At 53.2% G+C, this 14,817-nt stretch overlaps 1 protein-coding gene across 1 annotated transcript in view; it reads left to right on the top strand.

The window, feature by feature from the left end:
- Positions 1–5,164: 5,164 nt before the first annotated feature.
- The window catches only part of TPST1 (tyrosylprotein sulfotransferase 1), a 77,167-nt gene continuing 67,514 nt past the window's right edge, over positions 5,165–14,817 (top strand). The window contains exon 1 of the mRNA XM_075565013.1: positions 5,165–5,379. The gene's annotated coding sequence lies outside the window, so the exon portion shown is untranslated. The remainder of the gene's footprint in view (positions 5,380–14,817) is intronic.

The raw sequence follows: 14,817 nt of genomic DNA, 5'->3' as shown, positions 1-14,817 counted from the left end.
GGAGGCCCTCCATGAGCTGGATGGACACAGGGGCTGCAATGTGGCCTTGAACATGGGAACCACGGTGAGACTGGCGCAGGCCCGGGCAGGGTTGTGCACAGGGTGGATGCTAGCAGTTGGAACTGACCATGGCACCCAACAGGAGTAACGGGAGAAAGTGTCTGTGTGTGTGTGTGTGTGTATGTTGCCTACAGCCATCTGTCAAATCCTTCCTAACGAGCATCCCAAGGCCGATGCTGGCCCATCCAGTGCTTGGTGGCTGCAGGGAACACTCAAGCAGTTGTCCATTTGTTAGGGAGTTGGGGACAGGGGAGTGTCACTCTGTCCCACTGTGGCAGTGTCTCGCTGTGATGCTGGAAGCTCGGTCACAGGCATTTCAAATACATCAGGGTCACCCGTGGTGGACAGGTTCCCACGAAGCTTCCAGACGAAGATGGAATCAAAAGAAATCACTCCTGGTCTACTTTTAGAACTCCCAACCCTCTGCCATCCAATCCAGGCTGACTCATAGGAACCCCTGTGAGCTTCCAAGAAGGTCAATGTGTCTGGGAGCAGAAACTCTGGTCCTTCAATCCCTCGGGAGCAGCCGATCGGTTTGAACTGCTGACTTTGGGGTTAGCAGCCCAATGCATCACCCTCTACACCACCTGGGCTCCTGCCTAGGTCTAGAGCTTCATGAGCCTTCACGAAGCCACGAAGGCCAGATCAGGAGGCAGAATGTCCCCAGCCCTTCCTTCTGAAACTCCCATCATCCTCCCTGTCGCCAAACCTCCCTTACTCCTCCCCCCGCAAGGAGATTGGAATTAAAAGAGCCCCATTCCTGGACACCCTCCCCCGCACCCACACAGAGCTTCCGTGCAGTAAAACAGATACCCGTGGCCCAGTGTCAGCTTCCCCAAGATGCCCGGATGGTGCAGGCACCTAGCTAGGCTTGGCAACCCCCCTGTAGCTCACAGACTGGCTTTCACCCTGAGAGCACCTTGAAGATGTTCTGCACCCCTGTCGGAGGCCCAGCCCGGTCTGGCTGACTGCAGGTGCCCGCGGAGCAGCGGGCATTTCCTGGAAGGGGGCTTGGCAGCTCCAGGCTCAGGAAGCCCCGTGAGTCGCTTCCAGCCTGGGCATGTGGCCCTCTCTCCTTGGCGGCGGCAGGAGCTGCGCAAAGAGGGAAGAGGTATTTTTGGAAGGGGCAGGAGCTGGGCTGGATTTGCAGCTGAAAGTGATGATGTGGCCTGAGGGCCTGACCTGACTGGATGGAGGGGAGGGCCAAGCCAGGAGACGCGCTCCATTGGCCCCCTCTCCCCCCTTTTCTGAAATTGGATGGTCACTTTCCTTCTGTCTCAAGTCCCTCCGTCCCACTGGCCTCCCGGGGACTGTGACAGCCTCCTGAAACTCCCGCGCTCTTGGATGGTGTTTGCACGTAAGTGTTTGGTGTTGGCCCGGCTGAGCTGGGGTCCTCAGGCCCTTGGAGGTTGAGAGTAGGGTTTGCCTTCAGTCCCTCCTCCCAGCTCTCTGGCTCTGGCTAGCTCACTACAACATCTCTGCCCTTACTGGCTTAAGGGGCCTCCTGCTGTTCTCACTGAGTCCCTGTATGGTTCACCTGGGGGCCCCTAGCGTCTGGCTCTTGGGGAGCCATCATCAACTCTTCTGTCCCTCCAGCCATGAGATGTCAAGTGGGCTCCTCTGGGCCATCCTCCCTCTCCATCATCTTCAAAGGTCACCTCAGCCCCCCTTCCTTCTGAGCCACCTCTGCACCTTCTCTGGCATGGATCGCATCCCCCCCCCCATCCTCCTCATGTCTAGTCTGGTCCCAGACCCTTGCTCTTGCCCCCCTCATACTCAATCCCCTTGGGCAGGGACCTGGTGGGGCTCCCATTTCCCGAGGGCTGTGGCCCCTCTTCCTCCATCCTCTCACCACGGCCCATGCTCCAGCAGGAGGGCAGGTCTGCTGGGTGGTTGTCTTTCAGTCTTTCCAACAAACTCCCAAACAGCCACACAAACAAGAGGAGCCTCCACAGCACAGGTGGCTTCGGGTGGCACTGGACTGCTGACCACGAGGTCAACCGCTGGTCCCCCTCAGCAGCTCGGCTGCAGAAAGAGGAGGCTTTCTGCTCGCTCCTCTAACGACGGGTAGCCTCAGAAACCTAAACTCAACAGATGTCAGTGAGTTTTTGTTTGGATGCCAACCCAAAACCAAACCGACTGCCAGTGAGTCCGTTCCGACTCAGAGGGACCCTGCAGGACAGGGGAGAACTGCCCCCTGTGGGCTTCTGAGACTGTGACTCTTTACAGGAGGAGAACCCCAGTCTTTCTCCTGTGGAGGCCAGCAAGCCTCTGAAATGGAAATGGTGCTGCCTGGCCAGCTTGCCTCAGCCTGAACCTTCCTGGTGGTGGAGGGTGGGCGGGGAGGCGGTGGTGGAGGAAAATTTCCTTCTAGGAAGCAGTTCTGTAATAAGAGGTGACACGCCCCCTCGCCAAGCTGGCTACCCGGGCAGAAGCCAGGCAAGGGCTGGCTATAGGGCACCGGCTTTGAGCTCTTACTGGACTAGGGCTCACAGGTATGTCTCCTCCCTCCCTGCACCCGAGGGGGCTGTCCAGGCTGCGGGGGAGAAAGGAACTCTGGGCTTTTCCAGTTGCCCTGATGGGGTAGCGAGTACCTGTTGAAACCATCGGCCACTTGGCGGGAGAAGAGCAAGCCTCTGTACTCCCCTGAAGAATGTCTATCTCAGAAGCCCACAGAGGCAGTTCTACCCTTGAGTGGGCATCGGCTTGACGGCAATGAGTGTGGCTTTTCAATTTGGTTCATGGTGGGTAGGTGTGACGCTCTGTGCTCTCAGGGAGGTGACCAAGGAGGGCAGAACCAGTCACCTGGGAGAAGAGATAAGGCTGGGTGGGGCTGATGCAGAGCCTTGGCTGTGGTTGTCATGGAGTCAGCTGGACTTAGGGCGACCACCTGGACCCCTTTTCTTAAGTCCTTTGTTGTGGCTGCCGTCCCTTTCCCTCTCACTGGGGTACCCCCCCCTCGCTCCCGTGTGCACCGTCTCCTGGCTTTGTGAGCGAGGATAGAATGCTCTTTGTTTAGGCGTGGCGCACTGGACATGAGTGCTGGATAAATCACGCAGAGAAAAGAAAGCAGGCTTCCTATCAACTCTACCCGGTGTCTTCCCGGAGAGCTCTTGGTGGGGGGAGCCTGGGGGTGGGTGGGGATAGACATAAGAATATATACAACAGAAAAGTGGGTGAAGGGAGACAGAGGACGATGTAAGATATGAAAACAATAGTCTATAATTTATCAAGGATTCACGAGGGAGGGAGAGTGGGGGAGAAAGAGCAAAAGAAATGAGGAGCTGATATGAAGAAAATGCTTTGAAAATGGTGATGGCAACAAATGTAGAAATGTGCTTGATCCAATGGATGAATGTATGGATTGTGATAAGAGCTCTAAGACCCACCAATAAAAGAATGTAATAAACAAAAAAATATATATCATATTAATATCATATTAAGTAGAGAGTCCAAGCAAACAGCACAGAATCTGAAGGATGCCAAGGAATAGAGAGCAGACAATAAGCCGCTGCGGTTTCTTTCCAGAAACAACCCCTTATCCGTTTGCTGTGCATCCTTCTGGAATCAAGAGCCATCTGTCCCTGAGAATGACAAGCTCTCGTGTGCCCAGTAGCCACACTGAGCATGCTGACACTCCTAGCTCCCCAGTGGGTTAGTGGAGGTCTGCTGCGAGCCCTTTCCAAGGCCGTCCCTCGGTAAATGAGGTCCCCAGGGCGTTTCTCCCGCAGAGCTGCAGGGTGGGCTTCAAACTGCCGGCCTTTAGGTTAGCGGTTGAGCGACACACCTTGAAGTACCACCAGAATGCTCACGGGGCAAGGACGGCCAGACTTAGTCTCACGGACTTTGGACATGACACCGGGAGAGACCAGTCCCTGGAGAAGGCCATCACGCTTGGTACAGTGGAGGGGCAGCGACAAAGGGGAAGACCCTTGACACGGTGGCCGCCACAATGGGCTCCAACAGAGACCGATGGTGGGGGTGGCACGGTCTGGGTGGCATCTCCTCTGTGCTACGTAGGGTCACAGTGGGGCTGAAGGAACTGGCGTATCTGTCCATCCACCAGTTGCTGGGTCATTTAGGAATGCTTCTCCTATTGCACACCTGTGAACAAGTTTTTGCGTGGCCCTAAAACCGCATTTCCCAGACAACAAAGGGCTCCGAGACAGTGGTTTTGAATACCAGTTAGATTCCCGAACCTCGGCTTTTTCCAGCCCAGGTTAACAGAGTGGAAATGGCCGCTCGGACAGAGCCTGGGGCCTGGGTGTGCGGGTAGAAAAGACCTATCACCCCAAGGCTGGCGTTTGAGATTGGGGCGTCAGTCCTCTTCCAAGCTTCTCTCCTGGACCGTTTCAACCTTGCACGCATTCACTTCTTTTGTCGAGTGGTCCATCTTAAGAACGGACCGGCCTTCGTTTTCATTCTTGTGCAGAAGGGCATCTTGTGCAATTTTGGTGTTTGCATTTACGAGTTAGCGCCAATGAGGCCAAAGCTCTGCCGCTGCTGTAGCCAATCCTTTGGGACTGGTGGCGACCCGGAGTTAAGGGGCGGAGTTGTACCCCATGGAGTTTTCTTCTCTATAACCTTTCCAGAAACAGGTCGCCAGGCTTTTCTTCCGCAACCAACCCTACCAAAGTTGAGGTGAGTAGTTGAGTAGAAACCATTTCCACCACCCCGGGGTCCTAGTGGACTGGCGGAGGAGGGAATTTCTTGGAATTTCCTGAAAATGCGGGTTTTTTGCGGTCCAGAGGCGTCCAGGAGGGGAACGTGAGGGCACTAGGGTTACGGTTCTTTCTTCCGGAGCCTGGGGGAATCAGGGTGCAGTCACCAGCGTGCGGCTCCCTTCTAGCTGGGCCACACGTGTCGTTGCCCGGGCAACCGCAGGCGTGGCCCGGGCGCCCCCTAAGGGAGCACGTAGATGAGCGGCGGGGCCAAGGGCGCTCGCGACGTCGGCAACGACCGGAGGGTCCCGAGCAATTCCGAGGGCGGCAGCAAGGCCCGCCCCCTTGACCAATCAGAAACGCGGACACAGCGCCCGGGCCGCGCGCCCGGCAGCCAATCGCGGCGCGCGTGTCATCCCGCGGGCGCCCCGGCGGCCGGCGCTGAGGCGGCGCCCGCGGGAGTCGCGGCTCGGGCTGCCGCGGGCGCGGGTGGCTGCGGCGCTGCTCTGCAGAGCCGGCGGGCGGACGGGCAGTGGCTGGCGCCTGGCGGTGCGATCGGGCTGCTCGGGCGGCGCCATGGCCCCCACCTAGGCGGTGGGCGACGCAGCTGAGCCCAGGATGCCAGGGCGGCGGCGCGGCGGCTCCTCTCGCATCCCAGGTAAGGGGACGCCGCGCGCTGCGAGTCCCCGCCCAGGGCCCCCGATCCCCCGCGGCCCCCGGTCCCGTTGCCACGATCGGCCTCCGCCCCCTCCCCGTCATCCGCACCACTTCCCCGGGCCGAGACCCCCGCCCGCGGTCTCCGACCCCTGTCCCACCTGCACCCGCGCCACCTTCCCAGCCTCCGCCCCGACCCCAGTGCAGCGTTCCCCACCAGCACCCCCGCGACTTCGCAGGGGTCGTCGAGCCTTGGTCTTCTGCCCTCAGACGCCCTCCAGTCCCCGCGCGTCTCATCTGTCCTCACTGTCCCCCACCCCTGTCTCTGAGACGCCCTTCTACCTGTGGGCGGTCAGCCCCCTGCCTCCCCACCCTGGTGATCCCGCTGTAATGTCCTAATTCGCCCCTGAAAGCGCTGTCCTGCCCCCCTAAAGCAGCCCTTGCCCGCTCTCGGGCACCCAGTGTGCCCCTTGGCCTCCGGTTTTTTCCGTGCACCCCACCTAGTGGGGCCCTCCTCCAAAGAGGGCACCCCAGATGGGAGGTCTCACAGTGAGTGTGGTCAGGGGGCTCGACTCTTACTTCCCCGCTCGCTGCTGTAATTCAGAGGAGCGAAGTGTCCTTAGGCTGCTATTTGGGGAGCTTGACCATATAATTAGTCCGCCCCCACCCCACCATCGCCAGGGTGGGTTGGATCTTGGTGTCTGTTTCACGTGTGGCGCTGTCATCTGGGGCAGTCCAGGTAGGGGGCGGGATGGGGAAGGCCACCCTTTAGGAGCATGGGTGTGTGTGGAAATCAGTGATCAGTTCTGCTGGGAGGGAACGTCTGGCCAAATTCCTCTCTAAGACCACCAATGAGGAATCATCCACCCCCCTCCCCCACCTCCATTCCCCCTTCTTTCTGATTAGCAGAGGAACATCTATACATGTTGGGCTGCTAGCCAAAAGGTCAGCAGTTCAAAACTACCAGCTGATCCTCTGGCGAAAGACCAGGCTTTCAACTCCCATGAAGAGTTAACAGTCTCACCCACAGGGGCAGTTCCACAATGCCTGGTAGGGTTGCTATGAGTTGGAACTGCAGTGAGTTTTCTCGGTTAAAAAAACCCCAAAACTTTCAAAAATTATAAAAGCCACGTTCCTGGCTTCATGCCCTCCTTGCCACATTTGCTCTGCTGGTGTCCAAGCCTGGCTTGCTCAGGCGGCCTTTGCTGCTCCCGGGCTCTCCAGGGTTGACTGGAGGAAACCACAAAAACTGCGGGGAGCTCTTGGAAAGTTCTGGGTTGAACTTGACCTGCATTGTCAGCACCACCTGGATGGAGATCTGTGAGGACTTGCCTGGGAGCGGCCTTAAACAGCAATGAGGGTTTAAAACATTTTCCCTCCCTTAGCACTCTTGTGCAACTCTGCATTGCTCTTGCCTTCGATTTGTTACCTGGACTTCCCAGAAAGGTGGGTAGGCCTCATTGTTGCCCGTACCTATTCGATTTCAGGAGCCCTGGTGGCCTAGTAGTGATGCCTGGGGCTACTGACTGCCAGGTCAGCAGTTTGAAGCCATCAGCGGCTCCTGGGCAGAAAGACTGGGGCTTTCTACTCTTGTAAAGAGACCGCCCCAAACAGCAAATGGAAGCCTCCCGTGATACTTCCCCTTTCTTCTGTCCGAACAACGTGGCATTCCTCGGGGTTTTGCATTTATTGCTCTTCTGTCTGTTGGTGCCCCGCTCTCTTTGCATGCTCACACTTCCCTTCCGTGGCTTCCGATCAGCCCTCACGTGTTCATGATTTTCGGAGTCGCATTTTCCCACCAGGTGTCTTGTCAGTTTGTCATACTGCGGTGTCTTGTGTGTGGCTGTGATGCCACTGGTATTTCAGATGCCAGCAGGGTCACCCAGAGTGAGCAGGTGTCAGTGGAGCTTCCAGACTAAGAACAGACGACGAAGACGGATTCTCTCTCCACCTTGGAGGAGCTCAAACTTTAAAACCAAACTCGCTGCCATCGAGTCAATGCTGACTCACAGTGACCCACTGTGGGTTTCTGAGACTGTGACTGTTGGTGGGAATAGAAAGCCCTGTCTTTCTCTCACGGAGCTGCTAGTGGTTTCAAACTGCTGACCATGTGGGCTGCAGCCCAAGGCATAACCACTACACCAGCAGGGAAGACCACTTCAGAGGAAGGAGCCGCTGAAAGCTTCAAAGCACTGTCAGATACTGAAGGCTGATGAATGGAAGCCAAACAGTGCCGGAGGGTGGGCTCCTTGGTCAGAGGGCACTCGAATTGTGACTGAAGACCCTCGAGGAGCTGGATTGACACTGTGGCTGCAACCATGGGCTCAGGCACAGGGACAGATAGGAGGAGGGTGCAGGACCAGGCAGTGTTTGGTTGTGTTGTGCACAGAGTCACGGTGGGTCGGAACTGACTTGATGGCACCTAACAACAACGGCAAGGTGTCTTTTCAATCCCCATTTCCCTAGAGCTTCAGGTGTCTGCCTTTATGTGTCTATGGGATAACTAAGGAGCCCTGCGCTGTCGTGGCCTCTTGAAGTTTGAATCCAACAGCTGCTCCTCGAGAGAAAGATGAGGCTTTATATTTCCATAGAGAGTTAGTTTCGGGACATCCCCTTTCAGAAGGGTCTCAGGGAGGAGATGAGCCAGTCAGGGTGCGATGTAGCAACGACGAAACATACAACTTTCCTCTAGTTCCTAAAGGCTCTCTCCACCCACCCCACCCCCCACTATCATGATCCCAATTCTACCTTGCAAGTCTGACTAGACCAGAGGATGTACACTGGTACAGATAGGAACTGGAAACACAGGGAATCCAGGGCAGATGATCCCTTCAGGACCAGTAGTGTGAGTGACTATACCAGGAGGGTGGAGGGAGGGTGGGTTGGAAAGGGGGGGAACCGATTACAAGGATCTACATGTGACCTCCTCCCTGGGGGATGGACAATAGAAAAATGGGTGAAGGGAGACATCAGACAGGGCAAGATACAACAAAATAATAATTTCTAAATTATCAAGGGTTCATGATGGAGTGGAGAGCGAGGAGGGAGGGGTAAAATGAGGACCTGATGCCAAGGGGTTAAGTGGAGGGCAATTTTTTGAGAATGATGAAGGCAATGAATGTACAAATGTGCTTTACACAATTGATGTACGTATGGATTATGATAAGAGTTGTATGAACCCCTAATAAAACAATTTTAAAAAAGTTAGTTTCGGAAACCCACAGGGGCAGTTCTACCTTGTCCTATAGCAGGTGTCCTCAAACTATGGCCCGCTGAGGACATTTATCCGGCCCACCGAGTGTTTTTGCCCTGTTTGTTTTTTTACTTCAAAATAAGATATGTGCAGTGTGCAAAGGAATTTGTTCATAGTTTTTTTTTTTTTAAACTATAGTCCAGCCCTCCAACGGGTCTGAGGGACAGTGAACTGACCCTCTGTTTAAAAAGTTTGAGGGGCCAAGTCCTATCTGGTCGCTGTGAGTCAGAATGGGCTCGATGGCAGTGAGGTTGAGTCGTGCCACTGCTAATGGCCCAATCTGATCTGGCCTCTTGTTTCCCTGAAAGACCTTCAATCGCTTTAAACACGTGGCTTCTTGGACCTGGCCCCCCTCCGTCTTCTGCCTCACCCTTTTCCCAGCCCTTGGGTCTAGAGCGGAAACTAGATCAGGACAGTGGGAGAAAGACCCACGGAGCTGAGTGCGAGGTGGCCCGGGAGCAGCACCCCTGAGGGATGAGGAAGCCCTCTGTTCACAGGCTAGAGTCACTGTTTCTGACTAGTCCCACTCCTCAGTCTGGGTGAAGTGATTTTTCCTTCTCTCCTACTGGGGCTGTCTGTTTTCTTGTTTCTCCTCCCAGCTAGTTAGTAAGCTGGCTGCAAAAGGCTCTGTGCCCCGTCTCATTGTGGCTTCAGTTCATAGTAAAGCACACAGTAGGTGCCCAGTAAACTAGGATTGTCTTCAGAAGAGATGCCTCTCCAGCGGAAGCGAGACATTATGGAAAGGAGAGGAGCTGGGCATTTGTGGAAGAGAGAATAAAACTCAATTCCCTGCCATTGAGTCCATGCCAGCTCTTAGCAACCCCATAGGACAGGGTAGGCGTGCCCCTGTGAGTTTCCAAGACTAGCCTTCCAGGGGTAGAACATCCCCTCTTTCTCCTGGTGGTTTCAAACTGCTGACCTTGCTGACCAATGTGTAGCCACTCCATCCCCAGAGAGAATACTACCGTTACAAAAGTCTGTGGTAATTTAGTGCCTTTGAGAAGGAGCGAAGTTTGGAGTGGCTGGAAGGAGGGGCGGTTGGGTTTTTGTGAGAAGGGGCAGGCATCCCCTCGATGGCAGTGAGTTTGTTTTTCTGTTTGGTTTGGAGGACAGGAAGACATGGTGAAGTTCCAAGAACAACCTTCTGCATCAAACACAGTTTGATCCCAATGGGCGTGTAGAGGCTTTGAGGGATGACACCCTGGGGAGATCTCACAGAGTCTGGCTCTTTCCCATCTAGAACTTCTTGTCTTGCTGTGTGTCTTGACTTTGACCTCAGCCACATACAATCCCATCACCATCCCTTGCCTGGGTGGCTCTGTTTGTGTCTCTCCGTCGTGGAATGCCCTTTGCCTGTGGGTGATGCATGCAGCAAAGCCTTCTCATCCCAGCTCAATCCATCCTCCTCCAGATCTTCAGAAAGTCTCTCTGCTGGCTGCACCTCTCCCATCCTCCGACGACGCTTGAAGATGAGGGGGCTGAAATCAGGACTGGTTTCTGAAATTCGTCTCTGCAGGTAGCTTGAATATGCGGGTCAGAACCAGCTTGGTGTTTGAGATAGGCCCCTCAGGGCCTTGAGTTGTGCTGTGGAGAACGGGCTAGGGCAGGGCGAGGCTGGATGCACAGGTCTCCAGGGGAGCGATGAGGAGGCCGGTGAGGCTAAGGGGAGGGAGACGGAAGCTTTGAGAGCAACTCATCCAAAGCACAGGAATCAGCACATTTGAATATTGGAGTTGTCAGGGAGTATTGAACGCACCACAGACTGCCCAAAGACCAAACAGAAGGACAGACAGAATGCTCCTGAGAGGCATTTTTGTCTCATGTACTTTTGGACATGTTGTCAGGAACACCCCCCCCCACCACCACCACCAAAAAACTCACTGCCACCAATTTGATGTCGCTGTTACTCTTTTCAGGAGTAGAAAGCCCCTTCTTTTTGCCAGTTTTCTACCCAGATGTGATTGAAAAATCATCTGGGGATTGTTGAAAGGGTAAGGGCAGGATGCCACCCCCAGACCTTCCGAGTCGGGCTGGCCCTTGTCATTGACGGGGCCAGGTGTGCACAAGGCTTTCAGCGCTGCATCCGTGGCTCAGGCAGAGCAATGATGGTGAGGTGGGCACAGGACCAGGCGTTGCGTTCTGTTGTGTACGGGGTCGCCGTTGGGCCAGGGCTGCCTCCACGGCACCCACCAGCCACAAACAACAAACAACAAGGGATGGTGATGGCAGTTGGGGCCAAGAGCACCAGAGGGGGCGCTAGGGCTCTGAGGAGCAGTCATTTTGAATCCACACTTCAGAGATCTCTGTTGGCTCGGTTAGGACACTGGGACTTGGCACACCTACCTGTAAAATACTCTGTATCTTCTCCTTCTTTTTTATATAGTTATTTTCTGGGGAGCTCTCACAGACATTGGAACTTTCCATAGTTCAGTTGCATCCAGCAGTACTGTACACGTCTTTCCACAATCAGTTTCCAAACGTTCTTCGTCTTGAGCTCCTTGAAGTATCAGCTCCTCTTACCCCCTGTCCCCGTCCCACCCTGGAACCATGATCTCTCCAGGGCACGGTGCAGCACTGAGGAAACACAGAACGGCCCTCTAGTTCTTTACTATGCCCTTTATTTTCAATCATTTTAAAAAAAAAAAATGGGTCAATTTTTCTGAAACCTAAGAGTTGACATCTGGGAGCATGCTTTCCTTATTCTCCGCCTCGCACGGCACTGGCATAGTTTAGAAACTTGATCAAGATTGGCGGAATGAACCCATGGACAAATAATGTGAAACAGATCTGGGACCCACACTTTCACAAGCCCACCAGCTGTGTCTTCCCTGGCTGCCCAGCTGGGCACCATCACACTGGCAGGGTCATCCATCCCTGCGTCTAAAGCACAGGCAGAGCGTCTTGATAAGTGAGAGTGGCCTGCTATTTGTTCCACAACGACCTGCTTGGCTCTTAAGATGGTGACAGGTCACAGAGCTGTGTCAGGCTTTCTCTTTCGCTGAGTTGATCGGAAAGAGACTTCCTGCCCCATTGTTGAGATAAATAGATCTTGTTGTATCTTTTAAAGGGAAAAGGCTCTGGTTTTAAGCAGCTCCGCCCAGGGATTTCTAACGAGAACAAAAACTGGCCTCATGAATCAAAGACCTGGAATCAGCAGCACAGCGATTGCCCTGCAGCTCGGAGCATGAGGAGCGCAGGAGGAATCTGCGCTGAGCTCTCCACCAACACTGGGGACGGGAAGGGAAAACCCTTTAATCCCCAAACATTTTATGTCGGCTGGCAGGCCCCCGCCCCTCCCCACCGTCTCCTGTATCCATCATAGCAGCGGGCTTCATCGCTGCTCCGGGATGGGATATGAATGGTGGCGTCCTTCATCCTCCTGCCTTTCTGAAACATCGTGTGAGCTCTCCACAGAGCAGAAGCATGGCAACACCCCCAAACCCCAACTACAGAGGACTGGGCAAACGTGCTCTGGCACATTCATACTACGGAATTTTATGCATGAGGAAGCAAGGCATGGGCAAAGCTAGAGTGCATTGTGCCTAACAAACCCAGGCCGGTCTCACAAAGATAAACATTTACTATCAGTGTTGTTGTAAGAAAAACAAAAGGTGTTGACACCAATAGACATGACATCGATGACTATGAGGAGGCCAGGGCTAGGGGGTGGGATTAGGGAGGCAGAAGGGGTGGGGCGGGCCCAAAACACCCTGAAACAACGGAGGTTTAAAAATATACATATGAGCTCTTTTTTACACAGGACTCACTGTGGACAGTTATTTTCAGCCCTTGAAAATGCTGTGCCCTTTCCGGTGGCCCTTCAAGGTTTCTGATGAGAAATCCTGCCGTCCTTGCCTTTGAAATCGTGTTTTCCTTTAAGTAAAGGAGCCTTTCTTCCCAGTGGCGCAAGGTATTTCCTTTGCCTTTAATTTTCAGAAGTTTAATTATAACTCGTCTTGGCTTGGATTTAGCTTTTTTTTTTTTTCACTTTTAGTTTATTCTCTTTGGCATCCACTCAGTTTCTCACACTGCAGACGACAAAGCCTTGGTTTCTTCGACTGCTTCTCTTCCGCCTCTCCTCCTCGTGATACATGTTAGATCTTTAGTCACTGGCCCACAGGTCCCGAGACTCTTAACAATTGTTTGCAGTCTGTTTTCTTCCACTTGTTCGCATCAAACAATTTGGATGGTTCTGTCTTCAAGTTCACGGATTTGTCAATTGTGTTCTTTCAGCTATTGAGCTCATCCATGAGTTTTTGGCTTTCTTGGTTATTTTTCAATGCTGTCATTTCCATCTGGTTCTTTCCTCTATCTTCTATTTCTTCGGTGAGGTGCTTTATTAAAAAAATTTTTTTAAATCGGGACTTTATCTGTTTCAAGCTTTCAGAGCCTTGTTAGATGATTTCAGCACCTGAGTCATTGGGCTGTGGCATTGTTCATTCTCTCTGCTCCGTAGTGTTTGTTACCTTGCTGCTCCACCACACATGGCTTCCTTTAACCAACAGAAACGCGTTTAGGAGACTCTAAGGAAAGACTCTCTCGGCTCTGCGGAAAGATCCCTGTCCCCTTTTAGCCCCAGCGATCTGTGTGGCACCGGCATCAACCCTCCCACGGGACTAGGACCTTCTCAGTGCAGGGGCTTACGTGCCACAGAGCCAACTTCCTCCTGGCTGCTCTTTCTTGGTGGTTGTCGGTCCCTCTGATCTCCGCTCGCTTCTGCTTTTCTTTCTTGTCAGCTGAGAGGTGTTGCAGGCCACACAGCCCAGGGAAACTCCCAGCACATTAAGTCAAAGTGTGACGGGGGACTAGGGGTGTCACCCTGCTTTTATTCCTTGTACAGCTGACTGGCTTATCCCCTCAGATTGTTTCAGGAGCGACTGGTGCAGAGCCCCACAGACATCATCGCACAATCGCCAGCCCACAGTATCTCGGTCCACCCAGGGTGGCACATATTTTTCAGGGATGGGGGTGGGGTGCTGGGGGATGCAGTTCAATCCCTGAAAACATTGGAGTCGTGGTCTTGCAGGTACTTGGTATGTTGAGGACCTTTGGGTTATCTCCTGGACATCTTGGATCCTGTTTAAGTTTATGTTGGGGGTATCCACCCTCAGAGGTTTAATGTGTACATTCTGACATACTTTTTTGAGTAACCTCAAGATATACTTGAGTCCGTCTTCACTACTGGTCGATTCCCTATTTGCATATCCACCTGTTTACTAGTATTTGTTTGTAACCTCCAAACCAATATTCACGGTTATGTCAGTCTGGGTTGACAAGCGGAAACAAATTCATAGGCACTCATATGTGAATAAGAAAGAGCTTTATATAAAGGAGCAATTGTATATTAAGAAAACATCCCCTGTATAGTCCAGATCAAGTTCATAAGTCTGATATTAGTCCATATGTCCAATACCAGTCTGTAAATTCCTCTTCAGACTCCCGCAACACATGCAATGATGCTGAATGCAGGAAGGTCACAGGCCAGTGGGTGGAAAGTGTTGTGGATCCGGTGGTGCTGGAAGCATCTCAGTGCTGGCGTGGGTCTCCACATGGCTCTTCCAGCTCCAGGGCTCTGTCTCCATCAGTGTGGTTCCATCTGACTTGTCAACAGGAATGTGTCGCAGAGAGACAAGCAGAAAGTGTATTTGGCCTCCCGTGAGCTATTTATCTCCTTCTTGCCTCCAAATGAGGTCATCAAGCTGTGACCTGATTGACAGGCTAGACTCCGCCCCTTCGCAAGTTGACAGGAGATATGTAACTGCCACGGGGAACATGCATGGTCCTTCAAGGGCACATGGAGAGAGTGGTGTGCACATACCCATCTGAAGTCGCATAAACCATTGGCTCAGTGCTTGTAAGGGCGTCACAGAATGTCACTTCTGGGAATAATGGGAGTTGACTGAGTCACAGGCTGTGTTCTATTGTGCCTAGGGTTGCTATGGGTCAGAACCAGCCCGACGGCACTTAACAACAGATGAGTTGGAAGTGTTGAAGATCAAATATTTATTTGATAGAATTCAATGGAGCGAGCCATCTCTCTGATCCTAGACTTTTTGTTTGGGGAAGTGTTTTGGTTATTGATTTAATTTCTGCTTGTTATAGATCTATTGAGATTTATTATTTTTTTTAAATCACGGATCAAGGTGAGACGCTGTAGCACATGTAATGGATTGCAGCCAAGTGCAAATG

Source organism: Tenrec ecaudatus, chromosome 12 (genome assembly GCF_050624435.1).
Source record: "Tenrec ecaudatus isolate mTenEca1 chromosome 12, mTenEca1.hap1, whole genome shotgun sequence".
NCBI classification, from domain to species: Eukaryota; Metazoa; Chordata; class Mammalia; order Afrosoricida; family Tenrecidae; genus Tenrec; species Tenrec ecaudatus.
Note: the sequence above shows the minus strand (reverse complement) of the source record. Positions and strands in the feature narration are given on the sequence as shown.